Source organism: Microtus oregoni, unplaced genomic scaffold (assembly GCF_018167655.1).
Source record: "Microtus oregoni isolate MIOR12 unplaced genomic scaffold, Mior012 000012F_ref0000307, whole genome shotgun sequence".
Taxonomy (NCBI): domain Eukaryota; kingdom Metazoa; phylum Chordata; class Mammalia; order Rodentia; family Cricetidae; genus Microtus; species Microtus oregoni.
This window is the reverse complement of record NW_024543071.1, coordinates 43,830,563-43,853,954: the sequence shown is the minus strand read 5'-3', so window position 1 is coordinate 43,853,954 and position 23,392 is coordinate 43,830,563.

The following is a 23,392-nucleotide window of genomic DNA, read 5'->3' as shown; positions in this document are numbered from 1 at the left end:
TCAGTAGTTCAAGGTAATTTGCAAATAAATATAGAGTGTACTAAATCAAAGTAGTTTTATTCCAAACTTTGAAATGCAATGTAAGCCATGAATATGGTACATGTGTAACTTAATTATTCTAAGCTATAATCAAACAACTAAAAACAGATGACATTAGCTTCAGTAATACATTTTTTTCCTTTTTCCCCATTTTTTTCTAGTCCCTTCCTCTGACCTCCTATCTATTCCTCTCCAACCACTCCTCAGAAAGGGTAAGCCTCTCATGGGGGGGTCAACTAAGCATGGCATATCAAGTTGAGGCAGGACAAAGCTTCTCCCCCTGCATCAAGGCTGAACAAAGCATCCCACCATAGAGAATAGGTTCCAAAAAGCCAACTAATGTGCCAGGGACAGATTCTGTTTCCACTGCTAGAGGCCACAGAAATAGATCAAACTACACAACTGTCACCCCCACTCAGAGGACCTAGGTCTGTCCCATCCAGGCTCCCTATCTGTCAGACAGTGAGCATCCACAAGCTTGCGTCAGTAGGGTTTCCCTATAATAATCTTGATACCCCAACCCCATTGCTTATATAATTTCGCCTCCCTCTCTTCAACTGGACTCCTGGAGTTTGGCCCAGTGCTTGGCTGTGGATCTTTGCATATGCTTCACTCAGTTACTGGATGAAGGTTCTATGATGAAAATTAGAGTAGTCACCAATCTGATTACAGGAGAAGGCCAATTCAGACATCCTCTCCACTATTGCTAGGAATCTTAGTTGGGTTCATCCTTGTGGATTCCTGGGAGTTTTGCTGGCACCAGGTTTCTCCCAAACCCCCCAAAACCCCCTCTATCAAGATATCTCTTTTGTTGCCCTTCCTCTCTGTCCCTCACCCATCTCAACCCTCCTGAGCATCTTCAACTGGTGTAACTGGATATCGAGTTACAGAAGTTTCAGTAATATATTTAACCCAATATATAAAAATAGTGTCTCAATATATAATTGATATAAAGTTAATAATCAGATAGCTTATATTCTTTTTGGTATTACTTCTTCAGTATTGGGGAACATTTTGAATTTATAGAAAACTTCAGTTCATCTTAGCCACTTTTAATAGCCAAATGTGGATGAGAGCTATTATTTTATACCACACACTCATATTTTGTGATAAATACTACTAATTATCTCTATTAAATGTTCTTTATTTTCTTGTCTGCAACAGTTGAATCCTGGCACCAGAGGAGAGATGTGACAATACACTCAAACCCCAGTTTGCCTGGTGATAGGACCGCTCAAGGGACAGTCTGGCCAATGAGGACCCAGAATCAGAAGAGTAGGGTGAGGAATTCAAGGTATGACTTTTCTCAAATAATGTCTTGTTATTTGCTCTCTGTTGCTTTCTTCTGCCTGCCTAGAATGCAGCAGACATGACACAGCACCTAAGTGACCTCATGACGCTCAGGTGATTGACAGTGGGAGCCACTCTAGGCCAGATAGGCGAGGACAGAGAGTGCTGACAGTGACATGGAGCTGGTGCGCCAGCCAGGGCTGCCTGGATTTCACTTGTGATTGACAAGTCCACTGTGGTCCACAATGCAGAGCATGAATCTTGCCTCATAATTTCATTTCAAACTTCATTCCATCATTTCAAGAAAATAGATCTTCCCTTACTAGCAAGGGTTAATTTTTGTTTTTTAAATGAGGGAAACACCAGGAACTCTTGCTAGTTCAGTATTTGTTAGCAAACATGCCATACACAGGAACGAAAGTAAAGATAATGAAAGATGTATGCTTTCGTCATTTGTCCCTAGATGGCCCTAGAGAGGATGAACATGCTGCACTGTGGATAAATAGGTCATAGCACTGATTATCTTCTGTGAGTTGTCACCATGAGAGAAAACTCTATCACAACTGTGTGCTCAGAAATCCCGTCTTTGGAAAAGTCAGGGAGCTTCTTTCTGACTCAGTTTCCTCACCTATAATAGAGAAGTTGAAGTTGTGCAATCCCAAAGGGTTTTATTTTTGTTTTTGTTTTGCTTGTTTCTTTGTTTTCTTGTTTTTATTTTGCTTTAGCATTCTGCAACACTAAGCAAGAGTTTCTTGTTTTTTTCCTGGAGGCAGAATTTGTATCCTGATTTAAAAAAAAAAACTTTGTTCTTTAAAGCTGAGCTTGTTTAAACCATTGCATTCTGGCAGTGATGTCTCTTGAGCATCCATCACTTGGAGCTCTGACAAAATCCTTCTCCTGCACAATGTACCCTTTTATACCGTTCCACTACCTCGGTACTGCATAAAGCACCTTCATCAAATATCAAGGGGAAAAGATTTTCAGGAAGCCAGATTTAGTATCTAAATTCTGTTTTTAAAGGCTCTAAGAAATTATTTTCAGTGAGATAAAATAAACAAGAATGACTGAAATGATTTGACACCATTATGTGTATTTGTTTGGTGATAGTATTACACAGGATTCTTCTAATCCTGCCTCTTCCATCTGAAAAAATGAGGCTTCTATTAGACTTCTGCTTTTTAAGCACTATTTATTTTAAAACTGTTACTATCAAAAGCATGTATTCTACCACATGAAAAACTTGCAAACAATGAGCCCAGGAGACAGCATTATCTAAGTATTAAGAATGCAGGGGTCTGTTTGTTTTCTAGTGAGAGACAGAAAGGAGATGTATCTGGATGTGAGGGGAAGTGGAAGGAACTGGGAGGAATAGAGCGAGGGGAAAACATAATCAAAATATGCTATATAGAACAAAAATCTGTTTTAAATAAAAGGGAAAAATATAAGGATCTTGGAAAGAGATCTGTTGGTGAGACAAACAGCTACTCACGCTAAGCCTTATTTTCCGTGCTTGTGTATTATAATAAACATCTTTAAGATGATTGTGATGACAATGTCAGATAACCCATATAGACTCCTTAGGTACCACTGACACACAGTTAGCATCTAATAGCTTATGTTATAATATTAGTTGTAAATGTCAACTATTACTTTAAGTAGTAACAGTGCTCGTAGATCGGTTATTAGAAATCAGTTTTTCATGGTGCCAGCACCAAATACCTCCTCTCTGTTATTACATAAATGAGGTGAAGTTGTCCTAAATATTTTTAAGTGCTGAAAAGGGGATTCAGGACCTCATGCCTGCTTGGCAAGACTCCTAGCACAGAGAAAAACCTTTTCTGGCCATGGTGGCCATGGCACCTTTGCATTGAGTGGTTTTCAGTTTTCCTACAATAACTCTACCTAAGATTTGAGAACAAGGATGAGGTTCTTATATTTTCAATACATGTGGCTATGCCTGATGTATAAATTCTCATTTTGAATAATTACCCAAGATTAACAAACAGCAGGAGCTTGACCAGGGTCGGCTTAGCAGGAGGAAAGCCAAAGAGATGACTTGAGCCTTTTGGGCTATCAGACTACTGAGATAGTGGATCTCAAGACATTAGGACTTCCAAGGAATGTCCTGACATCAAAAAGACAAGACTAAAGCCTGGACCAATCAGAAGGAAGCTCATTTCCAAGGCAGAGATTGCTACTTCTGAGTACCTATTAAGGTGGCTTGCGGGAGAACTGGGATCCACGACAATGATGGCAGAATGGAGCCCACTTGACCAGAACAGCTTAGTTATGGACACTTCTTGTCTTCTACTTAGGCTTAACCCTAGCATCAGGATCCCAAGGATGAGCTTTGAGGTCAGTGAATGCCTTTGCTTCTTCTCAATGTGGCTATATCAAATAAATCTCTTCTGCTTTTTACTGTCACTCTTTCGTTTACTTGGCCCACTGAAGATGAATGGCCAAGTGTAACTTTTCAGGGCCACCAAGACTCAGGCTTGGATCCTAAGAACTCTGAGAATAGTATGATGTTCTGGTATTTTATTATACTGTTCTCCATTAAAAAAAAAAAGAACCAAACCCTAATCCTAATGTAAAGGTGTTAAGTAGAGCTTTTTTGTTGTCTTAATAATAAAGCAGATTCTGTAGGCAAAGAGAATGGTTCATTCTGAGAACAACTAAAACTCTAAATAAAATTCTGAGGACTTGGGGGCATGACATTAGAGTACTCCCAGGAGGTGACGGGAGAGAGAGCTGCTTATAGAGATGACAATATCAAGAAGGTAAGAGCGGGTTTGAACCCCACTGTTGTATGTATAAACACTGCATTTGCTATGCTTTTCTCTATTCCTGTATAAAAGAAAGGGGGAAGTTACTATAGTTAAAATGAAGGGCAAATGAAAAGGCAGGCCTCAACTCTGACCTTCTTACAAGTATGTGTTTCCCATAGGCCAAAGAGACCCCTAAGAAGGAGGTCACTTTGAGTCATTTTGTGGATGCTCCACCATGGAGGAATCCAGTAGTGACAAGTGAGGATGGGGGAAGAGTTTCTCTGAGATGCTGAGCTTCAGAGGAACTTTGAGAAGAAAATCTGCTGCAGAACATTCTCAGGAAAGCAGATCAAAGCAGATCAGGGTCTGCAATGACTTGTGGGATGCCTTGCAGAAATCAAGTTGCTAAAGAGACAGGCTGAGCCTATGAACACTCTATACCCCACTGAAACCAGCTCCTGACACGGATGCTGCTGCAGAAGCTGTCCAGGGTACCTGAGAAAGCTGGGACAAATTATGGTCCTAAAGCAAGCACCCCTAAATAGAAACTTATGATGGCAATAAAACATATGACACATGATGTTGTCTGAAGAACTACATGTAACAGGCAGAGTGTACACCCCAAAGCCCATGCTATGCAAATGAGCCCCAAATCTATATTGAAGCAACATAAAAGCCTCAACTTGTAGATCAGAGCAACTCCCGGGTTTGGTCTGCTTCTTCTCTTGGAAGTACATTCTTTCTTGTGCTCTGTCTGTCTATGTCCAATTCTTTGTTCTGGGACACAAGAGCTTGGAATTCTTTCAGAGTTGCCATCTGAGTTCCAATATCCAGCATCAGAATCTGTGAGAGAAGGGGCAATTTGCATAATCCAGGCAGCAGCCTCAGACCAGGCCAGTGTTGCATACTAAGTAAAGACAACATGAAATATAAAGAAAGAGTTTGACTTTTTTTTTTAAAAAAAAATAAAAGATCCAATATCTCTACCCTAATTTAAGAGATGTAGACAACAGGTAGGGGAGACACTAAGCCGATCAAGGTTATGAAAAAGACAAACTTGAAGTGAATATAAAATCAAAGTATCAAGACAAGAGTGGAAGTGATTCTAGCTTGCTTTCTATTGCTGGGATAAAATGATATGATCAAAAACAAGCTGGGGTGGAAGGTTGCTATTTCATCAGGTAATACTCCATTATCAAAGCAAGCTGGGGGAGGAAATCAAGGCAGGAACCTGAGGAAGGAACTAAAGCAGAAACCATGAGGAACAGTTTACTGGCTTGTTCGTCATGGTTTTCTCAACTTGGTGTGTGTGTGTGTGTGTGTGTGTGTGTGTGTGTGTGTGTGTGTGTTAAATATAGTTCTGGACCATTTGCCCAAAAGAGGGTAAGCAAAGTGAGCTGTCATTAATCAAACAAAACAAAACAAAACAAAGCCTGGAAGACTTGCCTATGGGCCAATCTGACAGAGGCGTTTTTCTCTGAGTACTTGTTCCCAGGTGAGGAGTTGAAAAGTAATCAGTGCAGGAGGTTTTCATACTTCCCTGTTAAAAGTACCAAGATGACTGTTCTAATACTAAGAGTTGCAGGTTCTGTAAGGAACATGTGCCAGATGTTATCAAGTGGTATGCTAAGAACGCTCAAAGAGCAAGCAGGAGGCCCTGACAAAAGAGAAAGACAAATCTCTTCCAACCCTTCTGTGACATGAAGGTACCTCAGGGCACCAGCAACAAGCACAACAGGCTCATGCTGGAAAAGGGTGGGACAATGTCGAGAAGATCAGTACTTTGATAGGTGGGCCAGTAAAACTCAGCTGCTGGATTCACCGCGTGTGGTGCCTTTGAGAATCAGAAGAGGGGATTCCCAGCACAGAGCCCCACCCATGCCTCTTGTTCTCCCACACTGGCTGCCTCCCATGAAAAGGACTTCCCTCGTATTGCTCTTTAAATTAACAAAGCACTCCAGTGAACCACTGCCTTGCCAAGAAATGTTTAGTTGGGAGAAAATTCTGTGTAACGAGGTGTCAAAACAACCATTAACGATGTTTCTAAGAGCATTATCTCAGCGCTGCAGGGAGTCGGCACAGTGCAGGGAAAATACAGTACTGGGAATCCGAGGCTTGTATTCTGGTCAGAGCTCCATAAGGAGCTTGAGAAAGGAGCCTGGCATTTGGCTTCAGATTGAGATTCAAATTTTGGCTTTAGCATTTAGCAGTTGTATGACCTAAAGCACAATTCATAACCTCTTTAATACTTGATTTCTTCATGCATAAAATGGGGAAATGCCACCTACTTCCCAGGATCGCTGAGAGAAATAATGAGATCCCACAGAGGCCTGGGAATGTGTTTGGAACCCAACGGGTCCAATAACGAGTTTTATCAAATCACCCGTCAGCTCCTTTTTGGCTCTGCTGACCTTAGAGAAAGCTGTTGGTGATGAAAATACAACATATTTTAGAAAAACTCTTCCGAGTGAACGCTACTTTCAAATACTTTTCTTGTTCTCTTTCTGAGTGATATCTCTGAACTGTCGGGCTATGGACTGAAGATGAGAGGTAAAATTTTCTATTGTCTTAGAAAATACCTTGTAATCTGCAGAATCGATTTTGCTCTTGGGCTTTTTGAAACTAGTTACTTTTGTTGGTATTTTAAAGACATTGTATTTTCTTAATTATAAAAGACATATGTAATTATTGTAGACAACATGACGAATTTTGCAGAGATTTTCTTCCATTTATTTCTAAACAAGGCTATTTTGAGTAATCATTTTAATGTGTGTAATTCTAAATAATTTATTTTATTTATTATGACAAAATTGGATTTTTGATTAATTGAAACTTTGTTAAACATTAGACAATCCAAAAAGATATGGAAATTCACTGGCATATATAGAAAATGGAAAGGTAGACTCTGGGGGATGGAATAAGAATAACCCCCATAGGCTCATAGAATTGAATGTTTAGTCACTAGAGTATGGAACTCTTAAATAGGATCAGAAGAATTAGGAGGTGCAGCCTTGTTGGAGGAAGTGTGTCACTAGGGATGGAGGTTTCCAAAGCCCACTCTAGACCCAGTCTCTCCCTTCCAACCATTTTCTTTCTACCTGTGGATCAGGATGTGGCTCTCAGCTGCTACTCCAGCACAATGCCTGCCCTTAAGCTTCCTGTTATGAAGAAAACAGACTAAATATCTGAAATAGTAAGCAAGTCAATTAAATATGTTCTTTTATATGAGTTACCATAGTCATGGGTGTTTTCAAAGTAATGGAATATTGATGAAGATAGACTCTTTTTGTTTGTTTGTTTGTTTGTTTGTTTGTTTGTTTTTCAAGACAGGGTTTCACTGTGGTTTTGGAGCCTGTCCTGGAACTAGCTCTTGTAGACCAGGCTGGTCTCGAACTCACAGATATCCGCCAGCCTCTGCCTCCCAAGTGCTGGGATTAAAGGCATGCGCCACCACCGCCCGGCTCTGAGATAGAATCTTAAAACTATCTGGCATTAACTTTATACAAGTTACAGAAGACATGGTGAGCAGTGAGTATTCCTTTGGTAGACTACATGACCATTGCCTGACTACTGAAAGCACTGCCTTCTCTCTTTACTGGTAGTGTTCTGAATGCTTCCCAAATGTGTCAGCCTACTGTGTGAGCTACCAAGAAAGCCAGGAGCCAATAGGCTCTTCCCCTGTCTTGATTTGAGATGCCAGGTTGTTTCCCATGTCACTGAATGTAGCCACCTTTTCTCTCATTGTCTGTTCTTAGTTTATTCATTTATTTATTATGAGTAGCTAGAAAAGACTTTTCAGCCTCAAGATTATGAAGAAATCCATTGATATTTTCTTATAAAGATAATTCTATGACTTTCAAAGATATTCTGATTTTTTTGTCATACGATTCTTGTCTGTTTCATGCAAACTATATTTCAAAAAGTTACATTACTTGACGAGTTATTGTCTAGATGTTTATAGTTTCATATATTATCAGATTTTTTGTTTATTTAAGTATTCCATTTTGTAATTTGGTTATTGTTTGTGTTAACTTTGTTGCTTATTGTTCTCAAAGATTTTCTAGGTGTCCTGTCATATCATGTGCAAATATAGACACTTACCATGTTTTAATTCTTCACAGTACTAATAAATATTAACAGTGCTACCTAAGTATCATATCTTGATTTTAAGGAAAAATTAATTTCTACTGTTTCTGCCTAAGGTAAATGTTGGTTTTAAACTATTAAATTGGCAGACATAGATACACAGTCTTCAGACCATTCTTACCTGTATTTTCTTTTTTTTCCTTTTTTTTTAAAAAAATAGAAAATACATTCTTTTCTCATACAATATATTCTTATTATACTTTCTCCTCCTTCCAAGGCACCCAGTTCCTACACACCTCCCCTTCCATCTGGATCCACCCCCTTTTCTGTCTCTCATTAGAAAAGAACTGACCTCTAAGAGATAACAACCAAACATGACCAAATAGAATACAATAAGATGAAACATAAAGCATCACATTGAAGTTGGACACAGCAACCTAACAGGATGGGAAGAGGCCGCAAACAAGCACAAGACTCAGAGACCCACTTTGGTGCGTGACAATTGTCATGCATCCTAAGGCAAAAAAAAAAAATAGAAAGAAAGAAAGAAAAGAAAGTGAAGTACTATAGTACTATCAAATAAAATTCAGCATACATGGAAAAATAATGCGCTGTAATTAGGTGGACTTTTTATAGAAATGCAGAAATGGTTTAATACAGGGATATCTATGAGATATTTACATCCAGGTCTTAAAGAAAGAATCATAGAAATATCTCTCTAGATGGTCATAAAAGATTGATAAAATTCAATAATTTTTTCTGATAAAAATCTTTAAATAATACTTTAGTTCATGCATTTATACTTGTAATTATGTTATACAAATATGTTCACATAGACAAAAGAGTGCCAAGTAGATCAGGAAGCAAAACTATTTACAAACTGGAACATATTATTCCTCACTGGAGAAATGCCATGGATAGCTTTTTGAGGTCAAGAATGATAATTTAGCATGAGTTAAAGAATTGGCAATGGTGACATACACAGGCTGGCACTGAAGGCAAGAAAAAAATGAGCCTAGGGCTTTGAGTTTCTCACAGAACTTGGAGAGGTCAATTCAGCTAGACTGGAGGGCCAAAGAACTCCAGGGACCAAAATGTCTGTCTTTTTTCCAAACTGGGTGATTTCAGACACACACCACCACGTGTGGACTTTTACATGTGTTTGGGGTCTGAATTAAGGTCCTGATGTTTGCACAGAAAGCATTTTACCAAGTGAAACATTTCCCTAGGCCCTAGATACTATTGATTTTATATTCTTTATATTTATTTATTTATTTATTTACCTTCTTGTCTAAGAATGGATTTATAATTGCTTACTTGAAAATTTAAAAGTTAGAAAGATATATTTAAAGTAAATTGGTAAGTAGAGGCAGAAGGATTGAAATTCAAGGTCATCCTCAGCAACACGGTAAATCTATACCTAAAATTATATTCATGTCTATGTAGATCAAGCAAACAAAAAAACCTCAACATTGGATATCTATTGATAAAAGGCTAAAAAGGATTTCCATTTGTTTCTGGAAGCTCAGATCCTGTTGAAGGGCCAAGAAGGGATGGAGCCTCTGATACTACAGTGTGTGAAGGATAGAAACAGCATGCTATGCAAAGGCAATAGAGTTCCTGTCCTCGATCATAATATTGCTGCTTTCAGCTGATGTGAATGGAATGCATGAGAGACACCATGATTTTCTCAGCACACCACATCCAGAAGGCTGGGGCCACATTACTAACTAGGATCATTCTCAACTCCATATAATTCCGTGAGTTGGAAAAACTATTTTGATGTCTTTCCTCATCTGTCCCCATCTCCTACCTTTTCTAGATGATATGATATCTTTCTCCCAAGAGTATTGTTCTCAGTTACAGTTAATCACGCATAAGTGAAGCTTTGGGGTAATGGGAACATAGGTCAAAAGAATTAAACATCTGGGGCAATACTTTCTCCAGCAAGCACTCTGTGTTCTTCCTTCATCTCTCTACCCAGCGACGGTGATGCTTGAAGCAAACATTATATAAAACATGGATTGAATACAAGTTTGTATTATTCATAAAATAAGATGAAAATGCAATTGCAAACATTTTAAAAACAGAATTTCTAGCAATTAATTTTCAAATATCGTTCTTGTGACCGGATGGTAAGATCACAAACTGACAGAGTGTGTGGGGTTGAAATTTCTCCTAGTGATAAAGGGTTAGTAGATTTGACAGAACCAAGGGTTAAGGGGAAGATCCGAGAGACTGTGCATCCTAGGGACAAGAACAGGACAAATCACAGCTGGGAAAGTGTCACAGAGAAAGGAAGGATAAAGAAGGAATCAGAGTTCTGCTCTGTGCGGCTCATGTGGAGTCATTAGTTTAAAAACAAAGGCTGTGTCTCATCAAGACACATACTTTCTACTAGCTATCAAGATGCTTTCTACCACTTTTCCATTGATTTCCATGTCATATAATATTCTGGTGTCATTTCAATCACAACTGCATGGCTTAGGGGTGCTGAAATAAGAACAGGTAAGAAGCGCATTTTAGAGTTAGCAGCTCTGAGTGGTAAGACATGATCAAACCGTCAAAAGCAAGCCATGCTGCATCAGGGCGATTTCTGGAGCCACACTTAACCTACCTCTATCCTATCTAAATGTAATCTCTGCTTGTTTCCTTCCTTTTAAAGAAGTTATAAATTGCAGTGGGGTGCTAGGAGCCTTAATGCAAAGTCACAGGAGACACTTTGCAGAAAAATGGGAATGAGGAAAAAAATCTCTTTGACTGAGCTGTCTTAGCCCATGGGTAACTTCTTCAGGAAAGAGAGTTTTCACACACTCCTTTCTCACCCAAGGACCCATAGAACATTCAAGAAACAGAGTTAGGCATACTGGGAGATTCTAGTGGGGGCAATTTATCATGGGAAATAGGTTAGGTTATTAGGAGCTAGCAAACTGAAGCCTAACAGAGAGATGGAGTGACACAGATTAACTTTTAGAGGGAACAGCTACCCCTTGACAGCCAGAGGAGGAAGACAGTGCTAGTAGAGTCCAGGGCATCGCCTCCAGACCTGAGGTGTGAGCTGAAGACTGGGACCAAGGTTGCTTGTGACTACACGCCTGAAGCATAGAGATGACAAGGAATGCTGATTTCCAGCCTCTAGCTGGTACCCACCTCTTGGCCCAAAGGAGGCAGAAACTAGTTGGTAACTGTGTAACCCTGTTTTCAGGAATCCCAATCCTGTAACAGAGCAGGAAATGAGTCTGAGGTATACCAGGTCCCACAGACAGGCAGGAAAGGGCTGAACCATTAGTTCAGTTTACCAAGGTACTCTATTTTGTTTACTTGTTTTGATTTATAAGATGGTCTTTATGGGCATGATGTCAGCATGGTATTACCATCTCACTCCAAAAGTTTCCCTTTCACGTAAGTGAAACCATTGAAGGCCATTCTACCTAAGATAGGTGGTTTCTTTCAGTGCCAATTTAAAATCATTTTCATAAGTATATATGTATTTGAAACCGGGGAAGAAAAGAAAAGGGAAGGGAGTAGAGAGCCATACAAACCAGAAATCCATTACAATGGACTTTGCAAATACTGTAGGTAATTAAAGACTTTTAAAGGCAGCTACGGTATTATTTACTTGACAGTAGAACTCTTATCGGCTATTATGTAAATACACATTGAGCACATTTTAAAAGTGCATGCTATTTACTATTCATAAGTGTTGTTAATATGTATTTCATTTAACCCTAAGGAGCCATTTCAGTCTCTTGTGTGAATTTACATTTATGAATGTTTTTATAAAATGTATATTATTTACCCAATAGGCAGCTCTGCCATAAGAAACGCTAGAGCTGATTGCCAATTTAACTTCACGTGAGTTTCTGTGCAGTGTTGCTTAGGTTGGCTCTCCTGGCTGGGCTGTAAATAGTATTTCCCATGAACTGTTCAAAGGAAGGAATTTTCTAGTCTGTTTTGTTAATTTTGGGATTTCAGTAGTGTGGAAAAAGAGGCAAGGATATATCTCAGAAGATAAAATAAAGATTTCACCAATGAAACTAGATGTGCGTAATTGCCTTGATCTGAAGTCAACATTCACAAAATAAATATGAACAAGCTATATTTAAGAATGAACTTCCTCCTTCCCCTTTCCTTCCTTCCTTTCTTCTTTCTTTTCTTTCTAAACTTTTCTGCTTTAGTTATTTTCATTGAGACATCAATATGCCCTCCCCCACATTCAATATGGAAAATTTACAAGGGGAATAAAGATTCTTGCCAATAGGCACACCATATGCAGATTTTACAAATGGAATCTGTTTCATGACTTCTGTACCTTGCAGTCAGATTGGAGACATAATTAGAGATCAGGGGGAAATTAAAGAGAACAGACTGGCAAGGAGAGAGTCTTCACGTTCTTCTAGGATTTAAGCTCCATTCCCTTCGCCGAGTGAAGTGCTACATTGTGATACCAAACCTATAGTAAACACTCAAACCTTGGAACTCCGTTTCTAGAGAGAAATACATATTTGGTGCTGGTCTTTTAAATATTCAAATCTGATACCTCCAGGTAATACATAGGGAAAGGGAAGGGTTGCTAAACTGTTTTGATACTAGACACAGGAAGATTTTGCTAGAATTGTTGGGATAGCAATGAAGGGTGTATCCCATGACCAGATCGGGCTATGCAACAATTAGAGAAAGCAGATGTTAAAGGGTGTCAGTCCTACCTAAAAGTCTAGAAGTATAAAATTGGATGTGATGATGGTAAAATCATAAGCAATGCTCTAGGTCATAGAAACAGCTGGCCAAGATCCAAACTAGGCACGAACTCCAGGAAAGAGATGGAAGCTCATGGCTTTCTCAAATACAAGGGTCAACTTGAATTCTTGAAGGTCCACACAACTAGAAGTTGTCTCAGTGACTTCATACTGCCTTCTCACCTTTCTCCTCTTTAGAATCTGTCAGAGTAAATGATTAGTGAATCAGAGAGAACATGGCAAATTTAGGAATGGATGTTTAAAGACTTCAAGGTAGACTAGAACATTTGCATTGTATCTTCCCTCTGTTTATATACATAACTTTGAAATTTGAGTATAGGAACAGGCTTATCAAAAACTGCAGCTATTTTATTCAAGTCTTTTATCTAGATTGATTGGCTAAGTCTATAAAAAGTATAAAACATGTTTCATACACATTTGGAGTTTGTCCTCTCTTGTTATAAATTCTGTCACCACCACCGCCCTGTGAAGTAAGCCTGTTACATGATGTGAGATTTGAATCTCAGGGTCCCAGTCAAAGGCCTGTCATGTGAGACCATTGCTCAGTGTGGGTAGTTGATCCACGGGACCAGTGAAGCATCACTGCTGAACTCAGCTTAGATGACTGATTTCAAAGAATTTGGAACAGAGATAAAAAGGATATTGGAAGTCTTTTGGTGCATTGGATTTGTTTTGTGGTGGAAGTGACCATTAGGGCCCTCTTCCTTGGAGTTTCAGTGCAAAGTGGGATTGAACTGAAAAAGAGGAGAATTTCAAAATGTGTGTGGACATAAACATTTGAATTTCCGAATTGAGCCAGTATTCGCAACTGAGCACAAGCAGAGGAATCTTTAATCCCCAAGTCATTGACCTGTGTGAATTTCACTTATATCACATCAGAAGAACAATCACTCCTTTTGAACAGAAGTCAAGGCATAAGCCTAAAACTCCATTTTTTTAAAAACTGCTTATGAATCATCTTATGATATTTATTGCCCATTCATAAACTGGTGTTCAGATTCAACATGATCTACAATTATCTAAACTGACTTTACTGGACACACATGGCAGAAAAGAGCAGGCCCAGCCAAGTGTACCTCTAATAGCCTACCTCCAGTGTATATATACATCATGTCTAATAGCAAAACGATAGTAGAGAAGCCATATCTATAAAATGGTTTTAGCAGGAGATGCTTGGTTGGGAATAACTATTGGATATATAGACTTACATATCCATGGTTGGTTAAAGAAGTAGTAGAGGATTCACAAAGCCAGTTCTCAGCCCAATTGTTTGTCCAATGACAAAGACTCTGGGGGGTTATGTCAATGGTGGCTTCCCTCACAGAATCATGCTTTGTCCGAATGTACCCGAACCACTAGGAACTTCTGGTGGTGAGTCCACCTTAGCAACTCAGTCCTTTTTGTTTCCTGACTTCTATGTGGTGACTCTTCTGCACCTTTCAGGGACTACAGATGTCTAAATTCTCTTTCCAAAGGAAGACACACAACCATTGGCAAAAACACTTAACTATCCAATACTTTTACAGTCTTAAACAGACATAGTAAACAAGCAAACTCACTGGGATGATATGAGCCTCAGATTAATAAGTGAGAGATACCTTAAAGTGCTATGAAGCAAAACAGAGTAATTGCTTGAGCAGTAATAGAAATCTACATGCACTGTGTACCCCATATTAATCTCAATCCAACATACAAGTGCTGTCACTACTGGTTGCAAATATGATGCTTATTTCAATGAGTCTATTTCTTGTAATTCTAATTCATGTTTCTACTCTCAACATCTAGTATCCACTATTTTGCATACAAGGAACTCCTACAGTCACAAATGTATTTTGATTTCAACTAGAGCAAGCAGTTGCCAGGCTCTGCATTAACTAATTTGCTTGGTATTTTGGAGTTCCATTAGTTTAATGACTTGATTATTCATTTACCCTTTCCCCACAAAACCTTAAATTTGGATAGTTTTGAAACAGAAAATTAAAATGGACTATACACTACTCAATTAATTCTTTATCATTTATTTTATGAGTCTTATATAACAAGAGAGGTCCTTGTCCTAGTTCTGCTTCATCGCTCTTCCCTCAACTTCTAAAAGTATGAAAAAGAGAGATGTGTTCCTCCAGTAGTGCTCATGTATAGTTAGATGACCCCTCCCTGACCATAAGCAGCACAAGCCGTGACATATGGATAAACATTTGCTGTTTTAATGAGAGGGCTCAGAGATGCTGGTTCAGGCCTGGTCCAGGGTTGGTCCAGGGCTGGAAGTTTTCTTCTTGGGAGGTACTGCAGTATTAGATGGCTGTAAGGTTAAACGTGCTGGTGAGAAACTGAGGCAGAAGCTGAGGCCTGGTCACATCTCAGATGCATTACACCAGTCCCTGACTTTCTACTTCCAGACTTTGTTATGTGAACAGAAAACCAACTTGCATTTATTTCAGCCATGAGTGGATAGGTCTTCAGTAATTTGAGGCTGGGGAAAAAAAGAAAAAAATAAGCCAACTGACCCCCATCAAGATTTCTTTTCCTAGTGCTGGGATCTGAACCTTCCTCAGAGCCCTTGCCATGCTATGGTCCTTCTGATTACTTATGGTTTTAATAACTTTTCTAATAAACTTATTAGTTGTCAGTTACTAAAGATATGAATACCACAATAACATGAAAAACTTAACATGCATCATCCACAGGAATTATCAGGGCATAGGTTAAAAATATTTTGTTAGGGAATCCTAATAATGAGTCAGGAAATTTGCTTTTAGTAATAATTTTTACTGGGAGCATCATTAAACATGCCACATTTCTCTTCTTGCATGGCTATAGAAAGCAGGATTTGGTTCTTTGAGAGAGATAACACTTCAACCATCTTGCAGTAGTATCACTTCATTATCCAGAGCACCAAAAATTACTTTGAAACTAAACCTTATAAAATATCTGCCTGTCACCTGGGTTTGATCATATAAATGACAATTACACAAGGCTCAACATCTCATAAAGTACCACCTTCATGAGTGTAAGGTATGCCTTGACCCTGGAACTAGCCACATCTAACATAGAACACACCCTTGGAATATATTTGAAAATTTGGTTTATTCATGTTTTAGATAATTGAGTTATTCTGAAAATCTCCACTATAATATTAAAACTTAACCAAATGTTAATTATATTTTAGGAACTCAAAGAAATGTAGAGCCAATGTACTGAACTGGCGTATTCACAGATCTTCAATATATGATTAATTAGGATGTGAAAATTGGGCATGAGTTTATGTATGTCAAAGCTACATACATCGACATACATACAAGTACATGTATGCCATGTACAACTCACATTAAATTTGCTATATATCCAGTCATTTTTATTTTCAGAACATATTAGGATTACTTTAAAATAAGAATTTAAAATTGTTCTAAGCTCATTAAATTTCAGGGATAATGACATCATCATATGTGAGACATTTGATAGCATTTTAGTGCCTATTAATTTTTATTAAAATATAATAAATATTATTAAAGCACTTTTTAGGAAATACACTCAGTTTTAAAATCTGTCTGAAATGTCAAAAATAATGCATTTCCATTCATTCTATGTAATTTCTCATTGAATTCAAACTTTTAAATAAATCTTCCAATATCTAATGTATCATATTATCAAAGCACAAAAAACCATTATATGATTATAAGAACCTCAGAACTCACTGTCTTCAGATTTAATGGACTCCCAAAGCTTTTTTTTCCCCTGCAAAGACTGTTTTTAAGACATTTCACAGTATTTTATACATTATAAATGGATTCCATTCTTGGCTTAGTAATTCACCTAATGGACAATGGATACAAAAAGCTGTAACTCCAGGGACATTAAATTGGTTCTAAACTCTGAAAATTACAGCTTTTACAAAAAGAAGAAAATACTAAAAACATGTCTAATGCAACACTGCATCTAATTTCCTACTACCTCCAGACTGTGTCTAAAAGCTCCTAAACTTCTTAATGACACAATATGTTAAAATTGCCTTCCTTTATATTTAGATCCCAGAAAGATCTCACCCACTTTATAACCCCAAGGAGGGTGTACTAGCAAAGAGAGCTTCCGTGCATATGCTGCAGACATGAGAAAAAAAGTCAGAATCCCAAGAGATGGAGGCTTCTCAGACTGCGCCGGGATACTAGCTAGCGCATTTGGGTAGCATCCTTTCCACTTACCAAAGAAATTATGAACCCAGATTTCCACTTGAAGAGGTAATCAATGGTATTTCAGTAAGGAATGGAAGATAGGGTTTTCCTAGACATGCCTATGATTAACTGTAAGTCCAAAGTGAAGCCTTGAATTTGATAGGCCCTTATCCTTCAGAGGACACGTGCAATTATTTCTGGAGCTAAAGAATATGTTCAAATATTGGGAGGAACAAAGTTAGGTAATCGAACTGTCAACACAGGCCCTTCATATTTCTTTAATTCATGTTTAATAAAATATGTTCAATATCTGAATGTGAAGAAACATATCATGGAGTTAATTGTGTGAGTCCTATGACTTATTCTAAATTCTTAAGAGACACTTCCTTACTCCTCGTTACCACTTTCTTGTCTTTAAGAATAAGTGGTCCAGAAATATTACCATAACACAGGTCCTTGGTTTAATTCTTTTCTCCTTATTTCTACATTTTTATGGGATTAAAAATTTTCTTTCTTCAAGTTATGGTGTTCTTGAGAATTTTTCCATGTCTTGGCAGATGGTGAAAGAAAAACAGAGAGTGTCTCACGTGCACCTCTGATACCATGGCTGCAAACTCATCTGGTTGTTTGTATTTAGAAAGATACTTCTTGATCCATGATTTTTCTTGCCTGGTTTAAACACCCCATAAACCAAAGAGGTTTTCCTACAATTTAGAAAATTTGTATTTTTTTTAAATTTTAATACTCTGAACATCTAGATAAATAAAAAGTCTACTTAACATTATTATTTCAAATATAACCTATTATAAGAGAAATTTATTTAGATAGAATCATTTGACTGCCTAAATTTTAATACTTTTCCCTGTAATACAACAATCATATCTTCTTCATTTTTTTAATGCTAAATGAATGTCTTGCTCATGCTTAAATCTTAGCGGCTCTATTAATCTTCACCTATTCTTGACACCCACCAACTCTCAAGGACAGTGTTTGATTTTAATGAGAAATTAAATGTTTTTGCTAGAGGATTAGGTACCCTCTTCGTCTCTTAGTTTAGTTTGTGAGATTTCCTATAAATAGCTTAGTTCATCTTGCTTCTTAAAACTTCTTGGACACTCTCCATTCTCAGAATGTACACACCTTCATATCATGTAAGGTGGCTGTGGTTAGCATTTCCCACCGTTGTTGTAAAAACCATTTGTGTGAAAATAAATCTCCATTTCTCTGTGTTCTGGGGTGCCCTTTCTCCCCTTTCTTTGTTGTTTATCATCTACCATTCCCATGAATTCTCTTGAGTGCAAGCACTTAAAATCTTGCCATTCTCTCACCACCATCCACTCATTTCCACAAAAAAAAAAACAAAAAAAAACTTGTTCTGCTCTGTTCTGTGGACATCTTTCCTGCTACTCTATAAATCTACAGTATCAACTAAGTACATTGCAAAGCTGTAATGGGTCAGTGTTGTTAACCATTTATTTTACTCTGTTCTGTTTAATATTTTTGTCATTTAGTTTCTGCTCTTTAACTCAGAGGATTAGAACTTTAGTTAGTTACATAATTGCTCAAGTTCCCTGCTTCCCCCCCCCCCCAAACCTAGGGAGAAATGATCATTTGAATCCAGGCAGGCTGGCGGGCTGATTTTGATGTCATTGCAGTGTGGCTTGATTCTTGATTAGTCTGCTCGAGATATGCTGAAGTATTTCCCTAGACCCTCGTTTCATCTTCCTTCCTGTTATCTTCACACACCTACTGACCTGACTTTCTACAACACAATTCATTAGAAGAAATAAGACTCAATTCTGTCAACCATTTATCCCCCACACCTCATCTGTCCCCATTCCTGTGGCTCCCACAAAGTGATCCTGTCTGTTCCAGAACTTATATTTTATATATCTTTCTGTGACACTCTACTCAAATTCCACTGCCTTGCACACTCCTGCATGTCATGCACACTTCATGAACACACTTGCTCATAAATGTCACCACTTCTGTAGAATCTTCCAGAAATGGTTTAGCAGAATTAACCTCTCCCTTCACTGAGTTGTCTGGGAATTTTGCTCTGAGCTCTGTTAAGCCTGAATTTGCTCTTTCTCTGAATTATGAGCATGTTGAGTGATAGTATCACATCTAGATATTTCTCATCTCTCATGTGTTTCCTACTTAACGATGATAACTAACAGATATTCACCAATCCTTTTCTTTATTCTTTACTTTCCAAATGACACTTTCTTCCTTAAATGAAAATCATATACTTGAAGATATTATCAAAGGATCTTTAAGAAAAATCCTAACTTTAAATCAGACCAAGCTCATCCTTAGGGTCACTCAAGCAGGTATTTTCTCAGAGGCCCCTCTCACTAAGTGTCTGATCACCTCAAGCTACCAACTCACAGTGCAGAGGCTCCCAGACTTTGTCTGGAGGAGCATCGGTAGCCCAAGGTCCAAGGATCTGGGCTTGAGACTACTTTAATTGTCATACTAGTCTGTTCACCTTCTTCCTTCTTGCCCAAGAGCATGGAGTGGAGTCTTCCAAAGGCTGCTTAATGCGTAATGATACTGCCAGGCATTGTCTACCAGGGTGTGTGCTTGTACTTATTGTACTGTACCATTTCCTCAGTTTTCATTCCCAGTACAGTAAATGTTAAATATTACACATACAGAAAATTCTTTGAGGTCTTCTAAAATTTTAATAACATTAAAAACTTTTAAGATGGACATTTTGAAACCATTGAGCCAGCATCATGCTAGGGTGGGCCCTGATGCACTGTCAAGGCAAAGAACATAGGAAGAAGGAAAGCCCCCAGGAGCCCATATATACCTCCATCGTATAGGTTTCATTTTTTTCATACTTGAAAAACACTATCAAAAAATGTTTCTGCAAAACAATATTGTGTTTTTTCACCCAAAATTTTGTGTTTCTCATGGTTAATCCCGGCATCGGCCTAGGTATCAAAGTTAGGTTGATTTGTAGGTAAGTACAAAATTTGTTACACATGAAAAAAGTAAAGACACCTATACATTTTCATTTCTCAGTCACTTGGAAGACTCCATCAAAGTGCATGGTTTATTATTTCTGTCTTGGTTTTTGAAATTATTCTGATTACTTCCATAGTCCCTGAAATAGATAGTGCCTGTTTTGATGCCACATACAAATCATAAGTGCTAAAACTGTCTTTTATTTGTCTAAATGTACAAACACTTCTCACAATAATATACACTTTAGTCAGCTGCCTAGAATTCTATACTTATGTGTTTAAAAATGAATTATCCCATTCTCATGCTTTTATATTTTCTTAAACACAGTAATGAGAATATGTATGAAAAATCTATTCTAGGATGAACCTTTATGCCTTCTTTCTAATAATCCAGATTTAGCATTTATGAGTTTTCTTATGTAATTTCTTCTTTCACTAAGGCATACACCAAAAGAAGTGCTAAGAGATTTCTAGTTATTTCTACTTTCTAAAAATACCATGCATACATTTATCTTGGCTAATCTTACTACGTGTAGCTTCAAATAGATTACGTTATAACATGTTCTCTGGCATAAAAGTCCTTTATGAGTTTTGACTAAGATATTAAAATCAGACGGGAAAGAAGGTACTTAGAAAAGAGGCTTTACTTCTCCTTACGGTGATAAAAGGCATCCTACATCCAAAGGCGATGCTGTGGAATGCAACAAAATAACAAAAGAATTGGAGTACTTAACACTCAATGTCGACTGATATTTCAGGGACCCTTCAAGGGCTGGGTCTTGATTTTTAGCACCAAAGTAGGACACATTTCCTCCCACGATTATCATTCGTGTAGAAATAGCTGATGTTTAATGAGGATGTAGCCAGCAATGAAAGGAAAAGAATACAAATCTCAAAATCTGATCATGAAGTCACTATGAGCTAAGTTCTGTCTAGCACAAACTCCTGGAATTGCTCCTGACTCTCAACCTCACTGCCAGGTTGGACTCCTCCACATACAGCTGACCTTTCGGGCTCTGCCCAGCCTCTATAGACACCCTGTTGTTTCTCACATTCTCTTGTAATTTGAAGAGATAAATTGTGCCAGCTGGCTTCAGCTTAACTCAAGTCAGGATGATATTCAGCTCTTTGAAAACTCGTTACACACCTTACAAGTCTTGCCAGGGGGAATGAAGAGCAAAGAGTGGTGTGTGTGTGTGTGTGTGTGTGTGTGTGTGTGTGTGTGTGTGTGTAACTCAGATATGAAAGGGCATAGAGGAAAAGAAGTAACCCTAAACGAAATTGTTGGTGCAGCCTTCTTTGGTGATTTCACAGGCAGATGAAAAGTAATTCTTGCAAAATTACAAAGAAAGCACATGGATTTGGGTGAAAGTTCTCACAAAGGTGGTAAAACAAGGACTTAATATGGTTGGAGAATCTTGACATCAATATTTCTTTGTTAGGTCTTTCTCATTTAGTAGCTGAGTAGACCAGCTGGGGACAGAAGATGGTCAAGGGGTAGAAGTCCAGGAAATATTTAAGCGACTTTTCTTGTAGTAAAACCTGTGTTGAAATAAATGGTGTGTACAGTTATAAGTTTGTACTCAACTGTTACCTTTTCCTCTTGTTTCTCTGCTGGGTAGATCAAGTCCCCCTGCTACATGACAGACACACAGCATCTGCCGATGGAAAGGCCCTTCTCCATCCCACAGTCCCACTGGACCAGTTTCTCTCCACCCCCTGGGTCTGCATAGCTGCTTATGAAATAATCACATGGAGGCTCAATACCAGTTACAATTGTTTGGCCAGTGGCTTAGGCTTCTTATTGACCAGCTTTCTCTTATATAAATTAACCCATTTCTACTGGTCTGTGTGTCACCATATCATATTACCTCTGTTCTGGCATCCATCTCCTTAGGCAGAGGTTGGCATCTCTCTTCTTGTGCAGCTACATGGTGTCTCTCTGACTCTGCCGTCTCTTTCCCTGCATCTTTGTTTGGACTTCCTGCACAGTTATATTTTGCTTGTACATTGATCAAAAAGTTTTATTCATCAACCAATAAAAGCAACACATATACAGAAGGACAGTCAACATCACCCATTACTGGAGCACTATAGATGAAGTTTCCCAAGCATTTATGTGATTTTAGATGTTGCCCTTCTCCTTCCTAGGCAGATTTCATGATACTTTTTTACTTGCCTTATCCTAAGGGACTTGCCCACAAGAGATTCTTAAATAAATATTTGGTGTATAACTTTCATACTCTTCAGCCTATTTCATTGAATGTGTTCAGAACATTTTTTCTCTAATCATGCATCTAACCAATATTTGCCAAGAGTCAACTTTTTCCAAGTCTCCATCTCACACATTAAAGACAACTCTCTAATAACAGTAACAACCAGAAATGACATCCATGAAAGAAAGATCAAGGCCAGCCTGGCCTACATAGTGAGACCCAACCCAATGTACTCTGTCTATTTAAAGACTTTGTTTTATATTATCAAAAATGGTTTACTTCTTTTTATAATTCTTTATATTCTCTATCTTCTTTCTCCCAAGCCTACATACATTTATTCAACACTGCAACGAATTTAGAGTTCTTTTTTTATCTGAATCTTTCTTTATTGTATATATGTAGTTATTTTCTGACAAGATGTGCCCCCCTTTTGTTAATGTTAAGCAGACATGGCTAGGACCAACATGGCCTTGCCTGCTTGCTCTGCCCAGTCCAACATGGTGAAGGCCTGTTTTCTGCCTCTGAAAACCATGTACATTGCCCCATTTTCAGACACACAGCCTATCTAAGTTGCCATTAAGCAAGTTGTAGCACTCTGCTCACAGACCCCATTTATATGCTCGGTCTCCTAAAATAGCCAGAGTTCATGCTGGCAGCACAGCCCAGGAAGCTGTTGTTTTGAAACAGCATGTTTTTGTTTGTTTATTTTGTTTTACTACCACTGAATCAGGAAGACCTCTCTCAAAGGAATCATGCTTCTAGCAAACATATCCCACCTGAGAATATGCTGCTACCAAAAAACCATGCTTAACTCTGTATTTTTGTGTCTAGAATTCCTTCCCAAGCTTTCTCAGGTTTATTTGGATTTAGTCGACACATTGGCATGCCAATCTGTTGGGGGAGGCCACTTGTTCATTTCCCAGCAGCCCAGACTCCCAAAGTAGCCACACAGAAACTATATTATTTGCAATATTGTTTGACCAATAGCTTAAGATATTAAGCTAGTATTGCTCGCTAGCTCTTACATCTATTCTCATTATTTTGTAGTTTACCAAGAGGCTTATGGCCTACTGGCAAGGTTCCACCTGACAGCTC